Source organism: Protopterus annectens, chromosome 2.part0 (genome assembly GCF_019279795.1).
Source record: "Protopterus annectens isolate FY-2018-M chromosome 2.part0, PAN1.0, whole genome shotgun sequence".
In the NCBI taxonomy this organism is placed as follows: domain Eukaryota; kingdom Metazoa; phylum Chordata; order Ceratodontiformes; family Protopteridae; genus Protopterus; species Protopterus annectens.
This window is the reverse complement of record NC_056728.1, coordinates 1209064517-1209087429: the sequence shown is the minus strand read 5'-3', so window position 1 is coordinate 1209087429 and position 22913 is coordinate 1209064517.

Below are 22913 nucleotides of genomic sequence, written 5' to 3'. Positions count from 1 at the left end.
AATGTCCTTTATCCCAAGTTCTGGGCTTGATGTGGCTGAGACCATATTTAATTTAAAGTTATATACCAGACAGCTGAACCTTACAATGTTTATTCAAGGTAGTGAGATCAAGTGGTCAGAAGGTCAACTCCGACGTAAGAGTATTTTTATTCCCCTCTAATTCAGAAATTAGCTTGTTTGAAATGTTGTGTGAAAGAGAAATTCAGAATTTGGCTAAGATCAACAAAACGCGTTTGAGCATAATTTAACAAAAGAAGAGAGCCAATTGTTACATACATTGGCGGTTGATAAAAATCTAAGAATAATGACTCCAGACAAGGGTGGGGGGGTTGTGATTATGCAGCAAATTGATTATTCAGCCAGTATGGATGGTATCTTGAATGCTAGTTCAGCATATCAGAGGGTGTCCAGGCATGAGGTCAATGGGGCCTATGCATGGATTGACATAATACTGACCCAATAACGTTTACATGGTAGAATTGATGAAAGGGACAAGCAGTTTTTAACAGTAACAAACCCAGTAATTCCACATATTTTTGGGATTCCGAGACCAACAAAAGTGTAACAAATCTAACTTTCAGACCCATTGTTGCTGCCATGGGGTCCAAGATTGAGCCTCTGGCAGAGTGGGTAGATAGAAAAGTAGGACCTTTAGTGAAAGAGGTGGAACACATCATTAGAGATTTATGGCATTGTCTAGAAAGATTAGCAAAATTTTGGAATATCGAATTGTTCAAATATAGTTTTTGACAATAGATGTCATCAATTTATTTTCAGTTATTCCACATGGGAGGGTATTGAAATGTTCAGAAATAGCATTATGAGTATTAACAAGTTGAACATCAAAACTGTGGAAATACTAGTGGATTTCATGGATGTGGTGCTTAAGAACAATTTCTTCACATTTGAGGGTGAAATTTTTCACCAAGTGGCGGGAGTGGCTATGGGAGCCAAATGTGCTCCCATTTTCGCCAACTTGGTTTTATTGGACTGGGAAAAGGAAATGGTCCTCAATTCCAAGTTTCAGTATAAAATATTGTCATACAACAGGTTTCTGGATGACATACTGATTCTTTGGAAAGGGAACGAAAGTGAGGTTACTGAGTTTGTGAATTATTTGAACGAAACAACAGATTTTTTGAAGTTTACAAGTAAATGGAAACAAGATGCAATTGATTATTTGGATATTAATTTATCAAAAATCAATGGAGTTTTGGAAAGTGCAATATTTAGGAAAGCTTCCTATTCAAATACCCTTTTGCATTACAACAGTAACCATCCTCAATTTCAGAAACATAGTGTAGTCAAAGGGCAGATGGTTAGGGTGTCAAAACTCACTAGTGCTGAAGAAATGTTTAAAAACGAAATGTATAAATTGATAGGGTTATTTTTGAACAGGGGTATCCACTTAAGTTGCTTATTAATATTAAAAAAGAAGTTATGCACAAGAGGTTAACAACTTTTGCTCCTATTTTATCTTTGAAACAGGGACTTCAGGTGAATAGTAAGAACAATGACAAAATGAAAGCTATGGTTCTTTGTTACAATGAGTTTGCCCCCAAGGTAGTGGACATAATTAATAAATGTTGGGAGATATGTTTTGAACCAGGAATGATGCCCGTGTTAGGACTTAAGCCCCAAATAGTGTACAGCAGGGGCAGGAATATTAAGAATGTTTGGGGGGACAAGGACTAAAAGATACCTACAGGTCAAGCATGACCAAGTATGGGGCATGCAGAAATTGTAGGTATATTAACAACAGGTCCTATGTGACCATAGCAGGATATGGTGTTTCCCTCAAATGTCTGGGCAAATGTAATTGTAGTTCTTCAATGGTGGTGTATGTGGCTACTTGTTTGTCCTGTCCCGGGTTTTATGTCGGGGAGATGACCTGAAGATTGAGGGATAGAATTAGTGAGCATTTGAAAGCAAAAAAAACCAAAGATGGTCACAATGCTCTTTGTGTACATTCTACCAAATGCACTCATTTCAAAAGTTTGTATTCTTCATTATTGACCGAAGTTATGACGAGTGAACGGGAGGGATGGCAAAGTGTGGTTCAAGCTAAGGAGTCCAAGTGGCAGCTGTGATTGAATGCCATGAAGGCTCCTGGTTTAAATGATTTTATTTCTATAAAGCCATTTTTGAAATTAAGGCATGATCAAATTTTATAAAGGTTGCAAGCATTCACGTATGATTCTCATTGTATGTAGTGTATGTCTTTAAATGTGTTGACTGTTAAAGAATGAAATTTTGATTCGCTGAGGATTAATACGAGGCACATTTAAACCTCTGACTGTATTAATTTGAACAACTCTGAAGAAGCCTTAACTTACTTGGCGAAAGCACTTAGTTGTTCTGTGTGTGGAGTATTAAACAGACTGTTTTAATGGGTTTGGTATTTTTCTTTTTATTTAACATGCAGAAATGTTGTATGGTCATGGTTAGAACAGGCACCAGAAGGGATTTGAAGACCTTAAGCAGAAAATTGCCATTCCACCTACATTAAGATACTATGACATGAACAAACCAGTTACTCTTTCCTGTGATGCTTCAAAATTTGGTCTTGGTGAAGACATACTTCAAGAGGGTAGACCAGTAGCCTATGCATCTAAAACACTTACCCAAACTGAGATGCAGTATGTTCATATTGAGAAAAAGCTTTTGTCAATAGTATTTGCATGTTCAAAGTTTCATGATTATATTTATGTCCGAGCAATACAGATTGAAATTGACCAGCAACCTCTAGTTACTATTTTGAAGGACCCTATGCATTACATTCCACTGAGATTACAGAGAATGAGACTTAAATTGCAAAAGTACAATTTCAAATTAGTCTACACAAAAGGCAAATTGCTTTATCTGGCTGATACCTTATCAAGATTGCCCAAAAATACTACTGAACAGCTAGACACAGAGAATTTTAACTTTGATGTGATGCCAGCATGTATTTTTCCACCACTAGACTTGATGAGTTAAGACATCACACTCAGACTGATCCAATTTTACAGAAGCTCAATCACTACATTAATGTTGGATGGCAGTCTAAGCAATCTAGTGTACTACCTGAAGTGCAAATCTACTTTCCTTACAGAGATGTATTGTTGATGGAAGATGGCCTTATTTTCAAAGGTCCTAAAAATGTTGTTCTTGCTTTCTTACAACAAGACTATATCCAGATTTTGCATCATGGGCACCCAGGATCCACATCCACTAAGGCAAGAGCCAGAGAATTGGTGTTTTGGCCTTCAGTACTGAAACACATTGATAAAGTACTTTCTTCTTGTCCAGTGTGCAACAGTATTAGACCGCAGTTGCAAAAGGAACCACTTCAGCTAAGTCCAGTTCCTGAACTACCTTGGTCAATCATTGCCACTGATATCTCTGAGTGGGGCAATCAACATTATTTGTTTTTGGTAGACTCTTATATGAATTGGTTTGAGCTTGATCTACTACCTAAGCTAACATCCGCTGCTGTTATTACTAAGTTGAAACATCATTTCTCAGTTCATGGTAGTCCACACGACGTTCTTTCTGACAATGGGACTCAATTGACTAGCCGACTGTTTCAGAAATTTGCAAAAGAATGTGACTTTATGCATATCACTAGTAGTCCTGAATATCCTCAGTCCAATGGTCTAGCAGAATGTACAGTACAGAATGCACATTGCAAACCAGTTAATTGAAAGGTCAAAGTGTGACAACACTGATGTGTTCTTGAATTTACTTAATCTCAGAAACGCGTACCCCATGATGATATTATTGGCTCATCTGCTGAAAGACTACTTTTCAGACAAGCTTGAACAATGTTAGCCATTAATTCCAGTCTGTTGAAGTCTAAACATAAGCATAACAAACCATCAAGGCTCAGTGGTTTAAGAAGTGTAATATCCTGAAATCTAGTTACGACCAATCGAGCAGATTACTTCATCTGATGAGGGAAGGACAGATGGTAAAGTATTCAGACAATGAAAGGATTTAATTGAATAGGACATATTACAAGAATCTGTGACAAACCAAGATATTACCTGGCAGACTCTGAAGGTGTGGACTATAGGACGAGTCATAGAAATCTTTTCCTGTACCAGAATCACCATCACCATACACATCATCAAAACAATGACTGTAAGTTGAAAGATTTACAAAAACAGATTTCGACTTAATCAGAGTATTATCAATGATGCATTATTTGAGCCTTACCAGGTGAATTATAACAAAGTGCTGCAGGATGTTGATAAATTTGTTAAGAAGAATGTAGCAGTTAAGCAGTGTAAACTAGTTTGTGATACAAATGAATACAAAAACAATGAGGCTTATCCAAATATTCAGAAGGTTTTGGGTGGGAATGTTAGGAATAATTCTGATCAAAATGTTAATAGAGGTGATGAATATAGTGTGAATGGGAATGATGCAAATAGTCAAAGGGCAGGTGTTTTTACAGGAGGATTCACTCATGAGGTCGGAACGCCTCAGGAATCAGGCAAATATGAAAGAATACAATCACCCAAACAATATGCAAGGCAGGATTCAGGGGAAAAATTATTATCGGGGGAGAACCAGGAAGGGCAAACAATCCAGGAATTTGAATTGATTAGTTATCCAGGTATTTGGAAGAACATTATTGACAACCTACACTTGGATAATGACCGAGGTCTGGTATGTGAAGTCATTGTCAGGGATGGGTTCACCATTTACAATTACACTGAGATGGAATTGACTAGTCAACATTTCAAACTTTTAAAAAAGAGAATGTCCTTTATCCCAAGTTCTGGGCTTGATGTGGCTGAGACCATATTTAATTTAAAGTTATATACCAGACAGCTGAACCTTACAATGTTTATTCAAGGTAGTGAGATCAAGTGGTCAGAAGGTCAACTCCGACGTAAGAGTATTTTTATTCCCCTCTAATTCAGAAATTAGCTTGTTTGAAATGTTGTGTGAAAGAGAAATTCAGAATTTGGCTAAGATCAACAAAACGCGTTTGAGCATAATTTAACAAAAGAAGAGAGCCAATTGTTACATACATTGGCGGTTGATAAAAATCTAAGAATAATGACTCCAGACAAGGGTGGGGGGGTTGTGATTATGCAGCAAATTGATTATTCAGCCAGTATGGATGGTATCTTGAATGCTAGTTCAGCATATCAGAGGGTGTCCAGGCATGAGGTCAATGGGGCCTATGCATGGATTGACATAATACTGACCCAATAACGTTTACATGGTAGAATTGATGAAAGGGACAAGCAGTTTTTAACAGTAACAAACCCAGTAATTCCACATATTTTTGGGATTCCCGAGACCAACAAAAGTGTAACAAATCTAACTTTCAGACCCATTGTTGCTGCCATGGGGTCCAAGATTGAGCCTCTGGCAGAGTGGGTAGATAGAAAAGTAGGACCTTTAGTGAAAGAGGTGGAACACATCATTAGAGATTTATGGCATTGTCTAGAAAGATTAGCAAAATTTTGGAATATCGAATTGTTCAAATATAGTTTTTTGACAATAGATGTCATCAATTTATTTTCAGTTATTCCACATGGGAGGGTATTGAAATGTTCAGAAATAGCATTATGAGTATTAACAAGTTGAACATCAAAACTGTGGAAATACTAGTGGATTTCATGGATGTGGTGCTTAAGAACAATTTCTTCACATTTGAGGGTGAAATTTTTCACCAAGTGGCGGGAGTGGCTATGGGAGCCAAATGTGCTCCCATTTTCGCCAACTTGGTTTTATTGGACTGGGAAAAGGAAATGGTCCTCAATTCCAAGTTTCAGTATAAAATATTGTCATACAACAGGTTTCTGGATGACATACTGATTCTTTGGAAAGGAACGAAAGTGAGGTTACTGAGTTTGTGAATTATTTGAACGAAACAACAGATTTTTTGAAGTTTACAAGTAAATGGAAACAAGATGCAATTGATTATTTGGATATTAATTTATCAAAAATCAATGGAGTTTTGGAAAGTGCAATATTTAGGAAAGCTTCCTATTCAAATACCCTTTTGCATTACAACAGTAACCATCCTCAATTTCAGAAACATAGTGTAGTCAAAGGGCAGATGGTTAGGGTGTCAAAACTCACTAGTGCTGAAGAAATGTTTAAAAACGAAATGTATAAATCGATAGGGTTATTTTTGAACAGGGGTATCCACTTAAGTTGCTTATTAATATTAAAAAAGAAGTTATGCACAAGAGGTTAACAACTTTTGCTCCTATTTTATCTTTGAAACAGGGACTTCAGGTGAATAGTAAGAACAATGACAAAATGAAAGCTATGGTTCTTTGTTACAATGAGTTTGCCCCCAAGGTAGTGGACATAATTAATAAATGTTGGGAGATATGTTTTGAACCAGGAATGATGCCCGTGTTAGGACTTAAGCCCCAAATAGTGTACAGCAGGGGCAGGAATATTAAGAATGTTTGGGGACAAGGACTAAAAGATACCTACAGGTCAAGCATGACCAAGTATGGGGCATGCAGAAATTGTAGGTATATTAACAACAGGTCCTATGTGACCATAGCAGGATATGGTGTTTCCCTCAAATGTCTGGGCAAATGTAATTGTAGTTCTTCAATGGTGGTGTATGTGGCTACTTGTTTGTCCTGTCCCGGGTTTTATGTCGGGGAGATGACCTGAAGATTGAGGGATAGAATTAGTGAGCATTTGAAAGCAAAAAAAAACCAAAGATGGTCACAATGCTCTTTGTGTACATTCTACCAAATGCACTCATTTCAAAAAGTTTGTATTCTTCATTATTGACCGAGTTATGACGAGTGAACGGGGAGGGGATGGCAAAGTGTGGTTCGAAGCTAAGGAGTCCAAGTGGCAGCTGTGATTGAATGCCATGAAGGCTCCTGGTTTAAATGATTTTATTTCTATAAAGCCATTTTTGAAATTAAGGCATGATCAAATTTTATAAAGGTTGCAAGCATTCACGTATGATTCTCATTGTATGTAGTGTATGTCTTTAAATGTGTTGACTGTTAAAGAATGAAATTTTGATTCGCTGAGGATTAATACGAGGCATATTTAAACCTCTGACTGTATTAATTTGAACAACTCTGAAGAAGCCTTAACTTACTTGGCGAAAGCACTTAGTTGTTCTGTGTGTGGAGTATTAAACAGACTGTTTTAATGGGTTTGGTATTTTTCTTTTATTTAACATGCAGAAATGTTGTATGGTCATGGTTAGAACAGCACCAGAAGGGATTTGAAGACCTTAAGCAGAAAATTGCCATTCCACCTACATTAAGATACTATGACATGAACAAACCAGTTACTCTTTCCTGTGATGCTTCAAAATTTGGTCTTGGTGAAGACATACTTCAAGAGGGTAGACCAGTAGCCTATGCATCTAAAACACTTACCCAAACTGAGATGCAGTATGTTCATATTGAGAAAAAGCTTTTGTCAATAGTATTTGCATGTTCAAAGTTTCATGATTATATTTATGTCCGAGCAATACAGATTGAAATTGACCAGCAACCTCTAGTTACTATTTTGAAGGACCCTATGCATTACATTCCACTGAGATTACAGAGAATGAGACTTAAATTGCAAAAGTACAATTTCAAATTAGTCTACACAAAAGGCAAATTGCTTTATCTGGCTGATACCTTATCAAGATTGCCCAAAAATACTACTGAACAGCTAGACACAGAGAATTTTAACTTTGATGTGATGCCAGCATGTATTTTTCCACCACTAGACTTGATGAGTTAAGACATCACACTCAGACTGATCCAATTTTACAGAAGCTCAATCACTACATTAATGTTGGATGGCAGTCTAAGCAATCTAGTGTACTACCTGAAGTGCAAATCTACTTTCCTTACAGAGATGTATTGTTGATGGAAGATGGCCTTATTTTCAAAGGTCCTAAAAATGTTGTTCTTGCTTTCTTACAACAAGACTATATCCAGATTTTGCATCATGGGCACCCAGGATCCACATCCACTAAGGCAAGAGCCAGAGAATTGGTGTTTTGGCCTTCAGTACTGAAACACATTGATAAAGTACTTTCTTCTTGTCCAGTGTGCAACAGTATTAGACCGCAGTTGCAAAAGGAACCACTTCAGCTAAGTCCAGTTCCTGAACTACCTTGGTCAATCATTGCCACTGATATCTCTGAGTGGGGCAATCAACATTATTTGTTTTGGTAGACTCTTATATGAATTGGTTTGAGCTTGATCTACTACCTAAGCTAACATCCGCTGCTGTTATTACTAAGTTGAAACATCATTTCTCAGTTCATGGTAGTCCACACGAAGTTCTTTCTGACAATGGGACTCAATTGACTAGCCGACTGTTTCAGAAATTTGCAAAAGAATGTGACTTTATGCATATCACTAGTAGTCCTGAATATCCTCAGTCCAATGGTCTAGCAGAATGTACAGTACAGAATGCACATTGCAAACCAGTTAATTGAAAGGTCAAAGTGTGACAACACTGATGTGTTCTTGAATTTACTTAATCTCAGAAACGTACCCCATGATGATATTATTGGCTCATCTGCTGAAAGACTACTTTTCAGACAAGCTTGAACAATGTTAGCCATTAATTCCAGTCTGTTGAAGTCTAAACATAAGCATAACAAACCATCAAGGCTCAGTGGTTTAAGAAGTGTAATATCCTGAAATCTAGTTACGACCAATCGAGCAGATTACTTCATCTGATGAGGGAAGGACAGATGGTAAAGTATTCAGACAATGAAAGGATTTAATTGAATAGGACATATTACAAGAATCTGTGACAAACCAAGATATTACCTGGCAGACTCTGAAGGTGTGGACTATAGGACGAGTCATAGAAATCTTTTTCCTGTACCAGAATCACCATCACCATACACATCATCAAAAACAATGACTGTAAGTTGAAAGATTTACAAAACAGATTTCGGGACTTAATCAGAGTATTATCAATGATGCATTATTTGAGCCTTACCAGGTGAATTATAACAAAGTGCTGCAGGATGTTGATAAATTTGTTAAGAAGAATGTAGCAGTTAAGCAGTGTAAACTAGTTTGTGATACAAATGAATACAAAAACAATGAGGCTTATCCAAATATTCAGAAGGTTTTGGGTGGGAATGTTAGGAATAATTCTGATCAAAATGTTAATAGAGGTGATGAATATAGTGTGAATGGGAATGATGCAAATAGTCAAAGGGCAGGTGTTTTTTTACAGGAGGATTCACTCATGAGGTCGGAACGCCTCAGGAATCAGGCAAATATGAAAGAATACAATCACCCAAACAATATGCAAGGCAGGATTCAGGGGAAAAATTATTATCGGGGGAGAACCAGGAAGGGCAAACAATCCAGGAATTTGAATTGATTAGTTATCCAGGTATTTGGAAGAACATTATTGACAACCTACACTTGGATAATGACCGAGGTCTGGTATGTGAAGTCATTGTCAGGGATGGGTTCACCATTTACAATTACACTGAGATGGAATTGACTAGTCAACATTTCAAACTTTTAAAAAAGAGAATGTCCTTTATCCCAAGTTCTGGGCTTGATGTGGCTGAGACCATATTTAATGTAAAGTTATATACCAGACAGCTGAACCTTACAATGTTTATTCAAGGTAGTGAGATCAAGTGGTCAGAAGGTCAACTCCGACGTAAGAGTATTTTTATTCCCCCCTCTAATTCAGAAATTAGCTTGTTTGAAATGTTGTGTGAAAGAGAAATTCAGAATTTGGCTAAGATCAACAAAACGTTTGAGCATAATTTAACAAAAGAAGAGAGCCAATTGTTACATACATTGGCGGTTGATAAAAATCTAAGAATAATGACTCCAGACAAGGGTGGGGGGGTTGTGATTATGCAGCAAATTGATTATTCAGCCAGTATGGATGGTATCTTGAATGCTAGTTCAGCATATCAGAGGGTGTCCAGGCATGAGGTCAATGGGGCCTATGCATGGATTGACATAATACTGACCCAATAACGTTTACATGGTAGAATTGATGAAAGGGACAAGCAGTTTTTAACAGTAACAAACCCAGTAATTCCACATATTTTTGGGATTCCCGAGACCAACAAAAGTGTAACAAATCTAACTTTCAGACCCATTGTTGCTGCCATGGGGTCCAAGATTGAGCCTCTGGCAGAGTGGGTAGATAGAAAAGTAGGACCTTTAGTGAAAGAGGTGGAACACATCATTAGAGATTTATGGCATTGTCTAGAAAGATTAGCAAAATTTTGGAATATCGAATTGTTCAAATATAGTTTTTGACAATAGATGTCATCAATTTATTTTCAGTTATTCCACATGGGAGGGTATTGAAATGTTCAGAAATAGCATTATGAGTATTAACAAGTTGAACATCAAAACTGTGGAAATACTAGTGGATTTCATGGATGTGGTGCTTAAGAACAATTTCTTCACATTTGAGGGTGAAATTTTTCACCAAGTGGCGGGAGTGGCTATGGGAGCCAAATGTGCTCCCATTTTCGCCAACTTGGTTTTATTGGACTGGGAAAAGGAAATGGTCCTCAATTCCAAGTTTCAGTATAAAATATTGTCATACAACAGGTTTCTGGATGACATACTGATTCTTTGGAAAGGGAACGAAAGTGAGGTTACTGAGTTTGTGAATTATTTGAACGAAACAACAGATTTTTTGAAGTTTACAAGTAAATGGAAACAAGATGCAATTGATTATTTGGATATTAATTTATCAAAAATCAATGGAGTTTTGGAAAGTGCAATATTTAGGAAAGCTTCCTATTCAAATACCCTTTTGCATTACAACAGTAACCATCCTCAATTTCAGAAACATAGTGTAGTCAAAGGGCAGATGGTTAGGGTGTCAAAACTCACTAGTGCTGAAGAAATGTTTAAAACGAAATGTATAAATCGATAGGGTTATTTTTGAACAGGGGTATCCACTTAAGTTGCTTATTAATATTAAAAAAGAAGTTATGCACAAGAGGTTAACAACTTTTGCTCCTATTTTATCTTTGAAACAGGGACTTCAGGTGAATAGTAAGAACAATGACAAAATGAAAGCTATGGTTCTTTGTTACAATGAGTTTGCCCCCAAGGTAGTGGACATAATTAATAAATGTTGGGAGATATGTTTTGAACCAGGAATGATGCCCGTGTTAGGACTTAAGCCCCAAATAGTGTACAGCAGGGGCAGGAATATTAAGAATGTTTGGGGACAAGGACTAAAAGATACCTACAGGTCAAGCATGACCAAGTATGGGGCATGCAGAAATTGTAGGTATATTAACAACAGGTCCTATGTGACCATAGCAGGATATGGTGTTTCCCTCAAATGTCTGGGCAAATGTAATTGTAGTTCTTCAATGGTGGTGTATGTGGCTACTTGTTTGTCCTGTCCCGGTTTTATGTCGGGAGATGACCTGAAGATTGAGGGATAGAATTAGTGAGCATTTGAAAGCAAAAAAAAAACAAAGATGGTCACAATGCTCTTTGTGTACATTCTACCAAATGCACTCATTTCAAAAAGTTTGTATTCTTCATTATTGACCGAGTTATGACGAGTGAACGGGGAGGGGATGGCAAAGTGTGGTTCGAAGCTAAGGAGTCCAAGTGGCAGCTGTGATTGAATGCCATGAAGGCTCCTGGTTTAAATGATTTTATTTCTATAAAGCCATTTTTGAAATTAAGGCATGATCAAATTTTATAAAGGTTGCAAGCATTCACGTATGATTCTCATTGTATGTAGTGTATGTCTTTAAATGTGTTGACTGTTAAAGAATGAAATTTTGATTCGCTGAGGATTAATACGAGGCATATTTAAACCTCTGACTGTATTAATTTGAACAACTCTGAAGAAGCCTTAACTTACTTGGCGAAAGCACTTAGTTGTTCTGTGTGTGGAGTATTAAACAGACTGTTTTAATGGGTTTGGTATTTTTCTTTTATTTAACATGCAGAAATGTTGTATGGTCATGGTTAGAACAGGCACCAGAAGGGATTTGAAGACCTTAAGCAGAAAATTGCCATTCCACCTACATTAAGATACTATGACATGAACAAACCAGTTACTCTTTCCTGTGATGCTTCAAAATTTGGTCTTGGTGAAGACATACTTCAAGAGGGTAGACCAGTAGCCTATGCATCTAAAACACTTACCCAAACTGAGATGCAGTATGTTCATATTGAGAAAAAGCTTTTGTCAATAGTATTTGCATGTTCAAAGTTTCATGATTATATTTATGTCCGAGCAATACAGATTGAAATTGACCAGCAACCTCTAGTTACTATTTTGAAGGACCCTATGCATTACATTCCACTGAGATTACAGAGAATGAGACTTAAATTGCAAAAGTACAATTTCAAATTAGTCTACACAAAAGGCAAATTGCTTTATCTGGCTGATACCTTATCAAGATTGCCCAAAAATACTACTGAACAGCTAGACACAGAGAATTTTAACTTTGATGTGATGCCAGCATGTATTTTTTCCACCACTAGACTTGATGAGTTAAGACATCACACTCAGACTGATCCAATTTTACAGAAGCTCAATCACTACATTAATGTTGGATGGCAGTCTAAGCAATCTAGTGTACTACCTGAAGTGCAAATCTACTTTCCTTACAGAGATGTATTGTTGATGGAAGATGGCCTTATTTTCAAAGGTCCTAAAAATGTTGTTCTTGCTTTCTTACAACAAGACTATATCCAGATTTTGCATCATGGGCACCCAGGATCCACATCCACTAAGGCAAGAGCCAGAGAATTGGTGTTTTGGCCTTCAGTACTGAAACACATTGATAAAGTACTTTCTTCTTGTCCAGTGTGCAACAGTATTAGACCGCAGTTGCAAAAGGAACCACTTCAGCTAAGTCCAGTTCCTGAACTACCTTGGTCAATCATTGCCACTGATATCTCTGAGTGGGGCAATCAACATTATTTGTTTTGGTAGACTCTTATATGAATTGGTTTGAGCTTGATCTACTACCTAAGCTAACATCCGCTGCTGTTATTACTAAGTTGAAACATCATTTCTCAGTTCATGGTAGTCCACACGAAGTTCTTTCTGACAATGGGACTCAATTGACTAGCCGACTGTTTCAGAAATTTGCAAAAGAATGTGACTTTATGCATATCACTAGTAGTCCTGAATATCCTCAGTCCAATGGTCTAGCAGAATGTACAGTACAGAATGCACATTGCAAACCAGTTAATTGAAAGGTCAAAGTGTGACAACACTGATGTGTTCTTGAATTTACTTAATCTCAGAAACGTACCCCATGATGATATTATTGGCTCATCTGCTGAAAGACTACTTTTCAGACAAGCTTGAACAATGTTAGCCATTAATTCCAGTCTGTTGAAGTCTAAACATAAGCATAACAAACCATCAAGGCTCAGTGGTTTAAGAAGTGTAATATCCTGAAATCTAGTTACGACCAATCGAGCAGATTACTTCATCTGATGAGGGAAGGACAGATGGTAAAGTATTCAGACAATGAAAGGATTTAATTGAATAGGACATATTACAAGAATCTGTGACAAACCAAGATATTACCTGGCAGACTCTGAAGGTGTGGACTATAGGACGAGTCATAGAAATCTTTTTCCTGTACCAGAATCACCATCACCATACACATCATCAAAAACAATGACTGTAAGTTGAAAGATTTACAAAAACAGATTTCGGGACTTAATCAGAGTATTATCAATGATGCATTATTTGAGCCTTACCAGGTGAATTATAACAAAGTGCTGCAGGATGTTGATAAATTTGTTAAGAAGAATGTAGCAGTTAAGCAGTGTAAACTAGTTTGTGATACAAATGAATACAAAAACAATGAGGCTTATCCAAATATTCAGAAGGTTTTGGGTGGGAATGTTAGGAATAATTCTGATCAAAATGTTAATAGAGGTGATGAATATAGTGTGAATGGGAATGATGCAAATAGTCAAAGGGCAGGTGTTTTTACAGGAGGATTCACTCATGAGGTCGGAACGCCTCAGGAATCAGGCAAATATGAAAGAATACAATCACCCAAACAATATGCAAGGCAGGATTCAGGGGAAAAATTATTATCGGGGGAGAACCAGGAAGGGCAAACAATCCAGGAATTTGAATTGATTAGTTATCCAGGTATTTGGAAGAACATTATTGACAACCTACACTTGGATAATGACCGAGGTCTGGTATGTGAAGTCATTGTCAGGGATGGGTTCACCATTTACAATTACACTGAGATGGAATTGACTAGTCAACATTTCAAACTTTTAAAAAAGAGAATGTCCTTTATCCCAAGTTCTGGGCTTGATGTGGCTGAGACCATATTTAATTTAAAGTTATATACCAGACAGCTGAACCTTACAATGTTTATTCAAGGTAGTGAGATCAAGTGGTCAGAAGGTCAACTCCGACGTAAGAGTATTTTTATTCCCCCCTCTAATTCAGAAATTAGCTTGTTTGAAATGTTGTGTGAAAGAGAAATTCAGAATTTGGCTAAGATCAACAAAACGTTTGAGCATAATTTAACAAAAGAAGAGAGCCAATTGTTACATACATTGGCGGTTGATAAAAATCTAAGAATAATGACTCCAGACAAGGGTGGGGGGGTTGTGATTATGCAGCAAATTGATTATTCAGCCAGTATGGATGGTATCTTGAATGCTAGTTCAGCATATCAGAGGGTGTCCAGGCATGAGGTCAATGGGGCCTATGCATGGATTGACATAATACTGACCCAATAACGTTTACATGGTAGAATTGATGAAAGGGACAAGCAGTTTTAACAGTAACAAACCCAGTAATTCCACATATTTTTGGGATTCCCGAGACCAACAAAAGTGTAACAAATCTAACTTTCAGACCCATTGTTGCTGCCATGGGGTCCAAGATTGAGCCTCTGGCAGAGTGGGTAGATAGAAAAGTAGGACCTTTAGTGAAAGAGGTGGAACACATCATTAGAGATTTATGGCATTGTCTAGAAAGATTAGCAAAATTTTGGAATATCGAATTGTTCAAATATAGTTATTTGACAATAGATGTCATCAATTTATTTTCAGTTATTCCACATGGGAGGGTATTGAAATGTTCAGAAATAGCATTATGAGTATTAACAAGTTGAACATCAAAACTGTGGAAATACTAGTGGATTTCATGGATGTGGTGCTTAAGAACAATTTCTTCACATTTGAGGGTGAAATTTTTCACCAAGTGGCGGGAGTGGCTATGGGAGCCAAATGTGCTCCCATTTTCGCCAACTTGGTTTTATTGGACTGGGAAAAGGAAATGGTCCTCAATTCCAAGTTTCAGTATAAAATATTGTCATACAACAGGTTTCTGGATGACATACTGATTCTTTGGAAACGGAACGAAAGTGAGGTTACTGAGTTTGTGAATTATTTGAACGAAACAACAGATTTTTTGAAGTTTACAAGTAAATGGAAACAAGATGCAATTGATTATTTGGATATTAATTTATCAAAAATCAATGGAGTTTTGGAAAGTGCAATATTTAGGAAAGCTTCCTATTCAAATACCCTTTTGCATTACAACAGTAACCATCCTCAATTTCAGAAACATAGTGTAGTCAAAGGGCAGATGGTTAGGGTGTCAAAACTCACTAGTGCTGAAGAAATGTTTAAAAACGAAATGTATAAATCGATAGGGTTATTTTTGAACAGGGGTATCCACTTAAGTTGCTTATTAATATTAAAAAAGAAGTTATGCACAAGAGGTTAACAACTTTTGCTCCTATTTTATCTTTGAAACAGGGACTTCAGGTGAATAGTAAGAACAATGACAAAATGAAAGCTATGGTTCTTTGTTACAATGAGTTTGCCCCCAAGGTAGTGGACATAATTAATAAATGTTGGGAGATATGTTTTGAACCAGGAATGATGCCCGTGTTAGGACTTAAGCCCCAAATAGTGTACAGCAGGGGCAGGAATATTAAGAATGTTTGGGGGGACAAGGACTAAAAGATACCTACAGGTCAAGCATGACCAAGTATGGGGCATGCAGAAATTGTAGGTATATTAACAACAGGTCCTATGTGACCATAGCAGGATATGGTGTTTCCCTCAAATGTCTGGGCAAATGTAATTGTAGTTCTTCAATGGTGGTGTATGTGGCTACTTGTTTGTCCTGTCCCGGGTTTTATGTCGGGGAGATGACCTGAAGATTGAGGGATAGAATTAGTGAGCATTTGAAAGCAAAAAAAAACCAAAGATGGTCACAATGCTCTTTGTGTACATTCTACCAAATGCACTCATTTCAAAAAGTTTGTATTCTTCATTATTGACCGAGTTATGACGAGTGAACGGGGAGGGGATGGCAAAGTGTGGTTCGAAGCTAAGGAGTCCAAGTGGCAGCTGTGATTGAATGCCATGAAGGCTCCTGGTTTAAATGATTTTATTTCTATAAAGCCATTTTTGAAATTAAGGCATGATCAAATTTTATAAAGGTTGCAAGCATTCACGTATGATTCTCATTGTATGTAGTGTATGTCTTTAAATGTGTTGACTGTTAAAGAATGAAATTTTGATTCGCTGAGGATTAATACGAGGCATATTTAAACCTCTGACTGTATTAATTTGAACAACTCTGAAGAAGCCTTAACTTACTTGGCGAAAGCACTTAGTTGTTCTGTGTGTGGAGTATTAAACAGACTGTTTTAATGGGTTTGGTATTTTTCTTTTTATTTAACATGCAGAAATGTTGTATGGTCATGGTTAGAACAGCACCAGAAGGGATTTGAAGACCTTAAGCAGAAAATTGCCATTCCACCTACATTAAGATACTATGACATGAACAAACCAGTTACTCTTTCCTGTGATGCTTCAAAATTTGGTCTTGGTGAAGACATACTTCAAGAGGGTAGACCAGTAGCCTATGCATCTAAAACACTTACCCAAACTGAGATGCAGTATGTTCATATTGAGAAAAAGCTTTTGTCAATAGTATTTGCATGTTCAAAGTTTCATGATTATATTTATGTCCGAGCAATACAGATTGAAATTGACCAGCAACCTCTAGTTACTATTTTGAAGGACCCTATGCATTACATTCCACTGAGATTACAGAGAATGAGACTTAAATTGCAAAAGTACAATTTCAAATTAGTCTACACAAAAGGCAAATCGCTTTATCTGGCTGATACCTTATCAAGATTGCCCAAAAATACTACTGAACAGCTAGACACAGAGAATTTTAACTTTGATGTGATGCCAGCATGTATTTTTTCCACCACTAGACTTGATGAGTTAAGACATCACACTCAGACTGATCCAATTTTACAGAAGCTCAATCACTACATTAATGTTGGATGGCAGTCTAAGCAATCTAGTGTACTACCTGAAGTGCAAATCTACTTTTCTTACAGAGATGTATTGTTGATGGAAGATGGCCTTATTTTCAAAGGTCCTAAAATTGTTGTTCTTGCTTCATTACAACAAGACTATATCCAGATTTTGCATCATGGGCACCCAGGATCCACATCCACTAAGACAAGAGCCAGAGAATTGGTGTTTTGGCCTTCAGTACTGAAACACATTGATAAAGTACTTTCTTCTTGTTCAGTGTGCAATAGTATTAGACCACATTTGCAAAAGGAACCACTTCAGCTAAGTCCAGTTCCTGAACTACCTTGGTCAATCATTGCCACTGATATCTCTGAGAGGGGCAATCAACATTATTTGTTTTTGGTAGACTCTTATGTGAATCGGTTTGAGCTTGATCTACTACCTAAGCTAACATCCACTGCTGTTGATACTAAGTTGAAACATTATTTCTCAGTTCATGGTAGTCCACACAAAGTTCTTTCTGACAATGGCACTCAATTGACTTGCCGACTGTTTCAGAAATTTGGAAAAGAATGGGACTTTATGCATATCACTAGTAGTCCTGAACATCCTCAGTCCAGTGGTCTAGCTGAATGTGCAGTACAGCGTGCAAAACAGTTACTTGAAAAGTCGAAGCATGACAACACTGATGTATTCTTGATTTACTTAAAATAAGAAACATGCCCCATGATGATATTCTTGGCTCATGTGCTGAAAGACTACTTTTCAGACAAACTTGAACAATGCTAGCCATTAATTCCAGTCTGTTGAAGCCTAAACATAAGCATAATAAAGCCATCAAGGCTCAGTTGTTTAAGAAGTGTAATATTCTGAAATCTAGTTACGACTGATCGAGCAGATTACTTTGCCTGATGAGGGAAAGACAGTTGGTAAGTATTCAGACAATGAAAGGATTTGATTGAATAGGACATATTACAGGAATCTGTGCCAAACCAAGATCTTACCTGGCAGACTCCAAAGGTGTGGACTATAGGAGGAGTCATAGAAATCTTTTTCCTTTACCAGAATCCCCATCACCATCACAACATTGTTTCTGTGATGCAGACTTCAAACCTAAAAGTGAATCAGATACTGCTCCCATACCAGAATGTGTTCAAAATCATGATTCCATTCCAGAAAATGATCAGAACATTCCACAGGTCAAACATTTTGCAAAAACTGTTCCAGTTGCTAAATCTCATTCACAATTCTACATCACATGTTATGGGCGTGAATCAAAGCCTAGTGTGAAATACACAGTGACGTGATTTGATTGTACATATTTGTGTATTTAGCATTGTGTAAAGCATGAAAAAAAATTGCTTCTGATTTCTGCATGCCAATAGAGCTATCATGTCATAGTATCTAATTCTCAAACAGGGAGGATGTAGTTTGGAGTTCAAGTGATGTGTGCTGCATCTTTATGAAGCATGTCAAGTCTTTATGTGGCTATATATAATCTTAAACACGTGCACTTCAAAGGCCCATTTTATAAGAGCAGTCACAGTGATAACATGCATGAATACAGTTGCTAGTTGTATATAACTTAAAGCCAGTAACCTTAAATAATAATGTGTTTGTATAGGGTCTACTACCGGAGATCAAAATTACACTCTTTCGAAATCCAGTAGTAGATGCCCACTAACGGGAAAGTGCACTTCACCAAAAGTGCACTTTCGCCAACACCACTAGAACGAACGGGCAATGTCCTCCACTGTGGTGCAGTAGTCACGGACCTTAGGGTTAGGGCTTGGGTCAAGGATACTGGATAGCCTTAGTAGGTATCCACTATCCTTAACCCAAGCCCTAACCCTAAGGTCTGTGACTACTGCACCACAGTGGAGGACATAGGTCCATGACTACTGCACCATGGAGGACATACCATTTCCTCCACTGTGGTGTGACAGTCATGGACCTTAGGGTTAGGGCTTGGGTTAAGGATAGTGGATAGCCCTAGTAGGTATCCACTATCCTTAACCAAAGCCCTAACCCTAAGGTCTGGGACTACCGCACCACAGTGCAGTAGTCATGGACCTTAGGGTTAGGGCTTGGGTCAAGGATAGTGGATAGCCCTAGTAGGTATCCACTATCCTTAACCAAAGCCCTAACCCTAAGGTCTGTGACTACCGCACCACAGTGGAGACATAGGTCCATGACTACTGCACCATGGAGGACATACCATTTCCTCCACTGTGGTGTGGCAGTCATGGACCTTAGGGTTAGGGCTTGGGTTAAGGATAGTGGATAGCCCTACTAGCTATCCACTATCCTTAACCCAAGCCCTAACCCTAAGGTCTGTAACAATTTGCTCAAGTGGTGTTTGCGAAACTGCACTTTTGGTGAAGTGCACTTTCGCGTTAGTCGGCATCTACTACTAGATTTTGAAATAGTAATATTTTGATCTCCGGTAGTAGACCCATTTGTATAATATAAAGCTGCTTGAACAGAACCTATGAAGACTTTTCTATTGTTTCCAGAATGGGAGAGCGACAGATTTGATCCTTCAACTGGTGTACTACCTTTTGACATTGCAACACACTGCAAAAGGTCATGCCTTTAAATGTGTGCTTTCTGACAACTGTGGTATGACTGTTTGAATGGTGTCATAAGTTACTATACAGAATTAGGGAACATTGACTTATATAGACAGATGTTTAAATCTGGCAGTGTATAACTTGTATTACTGTGTTCAGAATCAAGTGATAACAGGCAATAATGGCTTACTCAACAGATTGTGATGTGTGTAATGCTCCATAGTTCATAGGTTCATAGGTTTATAGGTGTGTACTAGGCTAATGGCCCTGGAGCCTTTACAAGCCTAGCCCATAGAAGTGCCCTGGCATTGTGTCGCCCAACATTAGTTCCCAGTGCCTCTATCAAGTAGAGCCATTGGAGTGAACCCCAGGGTGAACTTTCTATTTCCCATCCACTCATCAAGATTTCTCTTGAAGAAGGCCAGTGAGGTGCTCTGCTTGACATGTATGGGAAGTCTATTCCAGAGCATGGGCAGTCTCTGGGTTATAAACCTGTTCCTCCAGCTTGTTCTGGTGATTGTGGTAATGAGGTTGAGGTCTCTGGATCATGTGGTGTTGAGAGATTAAGATTTATTTAGATGTAGCATTTCTAACAGTGCTGGGTTAGACATGGCTTTGTAAGTCAAGCAGTGAGCGCCCCTTAGTAGATAATATGAGACAGAGATTAGCTGAAGTTTTTTGAGACTGTCCATGTAGGACATGTGTTTAAAGTCTAGGATCCTCTTCAAGAGATACTTTTGTGGCCTCTCCAGCTGTTGCAGGTGTCTAGTGAGGTAAATGCCAAATGTGGCATTATACTCAATGATTGTCCTAATGAGGGAAGAGTAGAGAGAGATGATGACCTCTTTCTTCCTGAATGCAAAACTCTTGGTAATGAGATGTGCCACATAGAAGGACTTTCTGATGACAGTGGCAATGTGGTGGTTGAAGGAGAGGTTGCTGTCAACCTGTGTGCCCAGATCTCTTAAAACACCTTCAGTGTTCAGTGGGCTCTCATTGATGTGTTAACTAGTAGGAGCTGAGTTTTTTCCAAAGGGGATGACAATACATTTTTTTGGCATTAAGCTTTAGGTTTCAACACCAGTCATTGGTCTCAGTGAGGCCTTTCTGTAGGATGTCTGCATCCTTTGGGGAGTTAGTAATGGCTCTCAGCTTGCAGTTGTCTGCAAACTTGGTCACCCAGAGTCTCTCCATGTTGGCCTGGACTTATGAGGAGTAGATGCTAAACAGGAGAGGACCCAAAACCGATCCCTGTGGGACTACACTTGTGAATGGTCAGCAGTCTGACTTGGAGTCTGCTACTTTCACACTGTGGGTTCTGTCTGTGAGCCAGTTTGCAAACCACCTAATGATATAGGGCTTGATGCCTAGTTTTGTGAGTTAATCAATAATTCCTGAGTGAGGAATGGTTTCAAAGGCCTTGGCCAGATTGAGGTAGGCTGCATGAACTGCCTTACCTTCATCCACAGTTCTGGTAGGTTGAGCAGGCATGATCTACCTTTCACAAAACCAAATTGCATGGGATCTAGAGTTTGGAGATTCCCTATATCCTTGTTAATTAGGTCCATGATGATGCACTCCATAGCCTTACATATCAGACTCATTAGACTCATTAGGTTAACGGGGTGATCATTTCCAGTGCCTGTAGTTACTCCTCCTTTATGGAGAGGGATGAATGTAGCAGTGTACAATTTGGTAGCGACAAAGCCTGAGATGAGACTGTGAATGAACAGGGCACACACACGTCATGTGTAGTTCATGTAGAACACAGCCAGGGATATTGTCAGGTCCAATGGAAGCTGAATTCTTGCCAATGGACAATGCAGCTTTAACCTGTGCTGCAATAATGCTGGGTGCCTGGTATTCTTCCAGTATTGAGATTAGTCCTTTGGGGGGGGGGGGGGTTAAAGTTGGCACTGAGTCTCTTGGCCAGTATGTTGGCAATATCTGTTGGCTCAGTATAGGAGGTACCATTGTGCAGTAACTCAGAGAAAATCTGGGTATTGCTGTGGAAATTCTTGATATAACTATAAAAGGCTTTGTGGTTATTTTTTAATGTCTGCAAAAATTCTGCCTTCATAGCTGGTTTTGGAGGTTTTAATGAGGGATCTCAACTTTTTGTTGAGGCTGATAAGGGAATTTTTGCAGTCTTGGGACTTCATCTTTTTTGCAACAGGTTTTTCCTTCTGTTGTAGAGTTTATTAATGGAAGGGGACCACCAGATTGTCTTCCTTTTTTTGGAGGAGAGCATGTTGGTTCTGTTGGATATGAATAGTTCCATGCATTTATGTACATGTTCGTACAGTGCATTGGTGTATGATTTGGCAGTCATGCATCTATTTTCCATTGGCCTGGGTGCCATGAAGTTAGCCACCTGTTTTTGGAGCCCAAAGTCAGCTTTGGAGAAGATTTTCATGGTGGATACATTTGCGAGGTGTGTGGGTGAGATGTGGATTTCCATGGGGATTAGTTTGTGATCGGATCTAACCAGGGAGGAATTGACTATTGGTGTAGAGCAATGGTTGCCCATGTTAGTAATAACCAGGTCAAGGATGCTGCTTCCTCTAGTGGGGGTAAGAATGAGCTGGTCCAGGGCATTGGAATTAATGAATTTCAGGAAGCGTGGTAATGCTTTCACAGGTGGAGGATTTGAGCCCTTCCCCAGTGATACATTGCCTTTTAAGAAAGCCCATGTACATTCAAACACAAGGCTCAGGTTATCCCTTCAACTCTGTGTCTTCTGATAATTGTGTTATGAGTTTTTCTGTGGCATCAGCAGCTACTTCGTGTGACTGCAGACTGTGAGTTACATGGGCATGTTTTCTATTCAGCATTGCCTACCTTACATGTATGTGTAAAATAAAATAGAGCAGACTGGTAATGTGTGATATGCTATGTTTTTTTTTTATTTTATGGGCTGTGATCTTGATACTCTAAGTGATGTACTTCCTTGTAAGCATGCCCAGTTTAATGGTATATGTTTTGACTTTTCCATTGCACAATTGTTAGCACAAAGCAGCATCACTAATCAATGGTGGGGGCTAGCAATATTCATTTTGTGCTGTAGGAATGT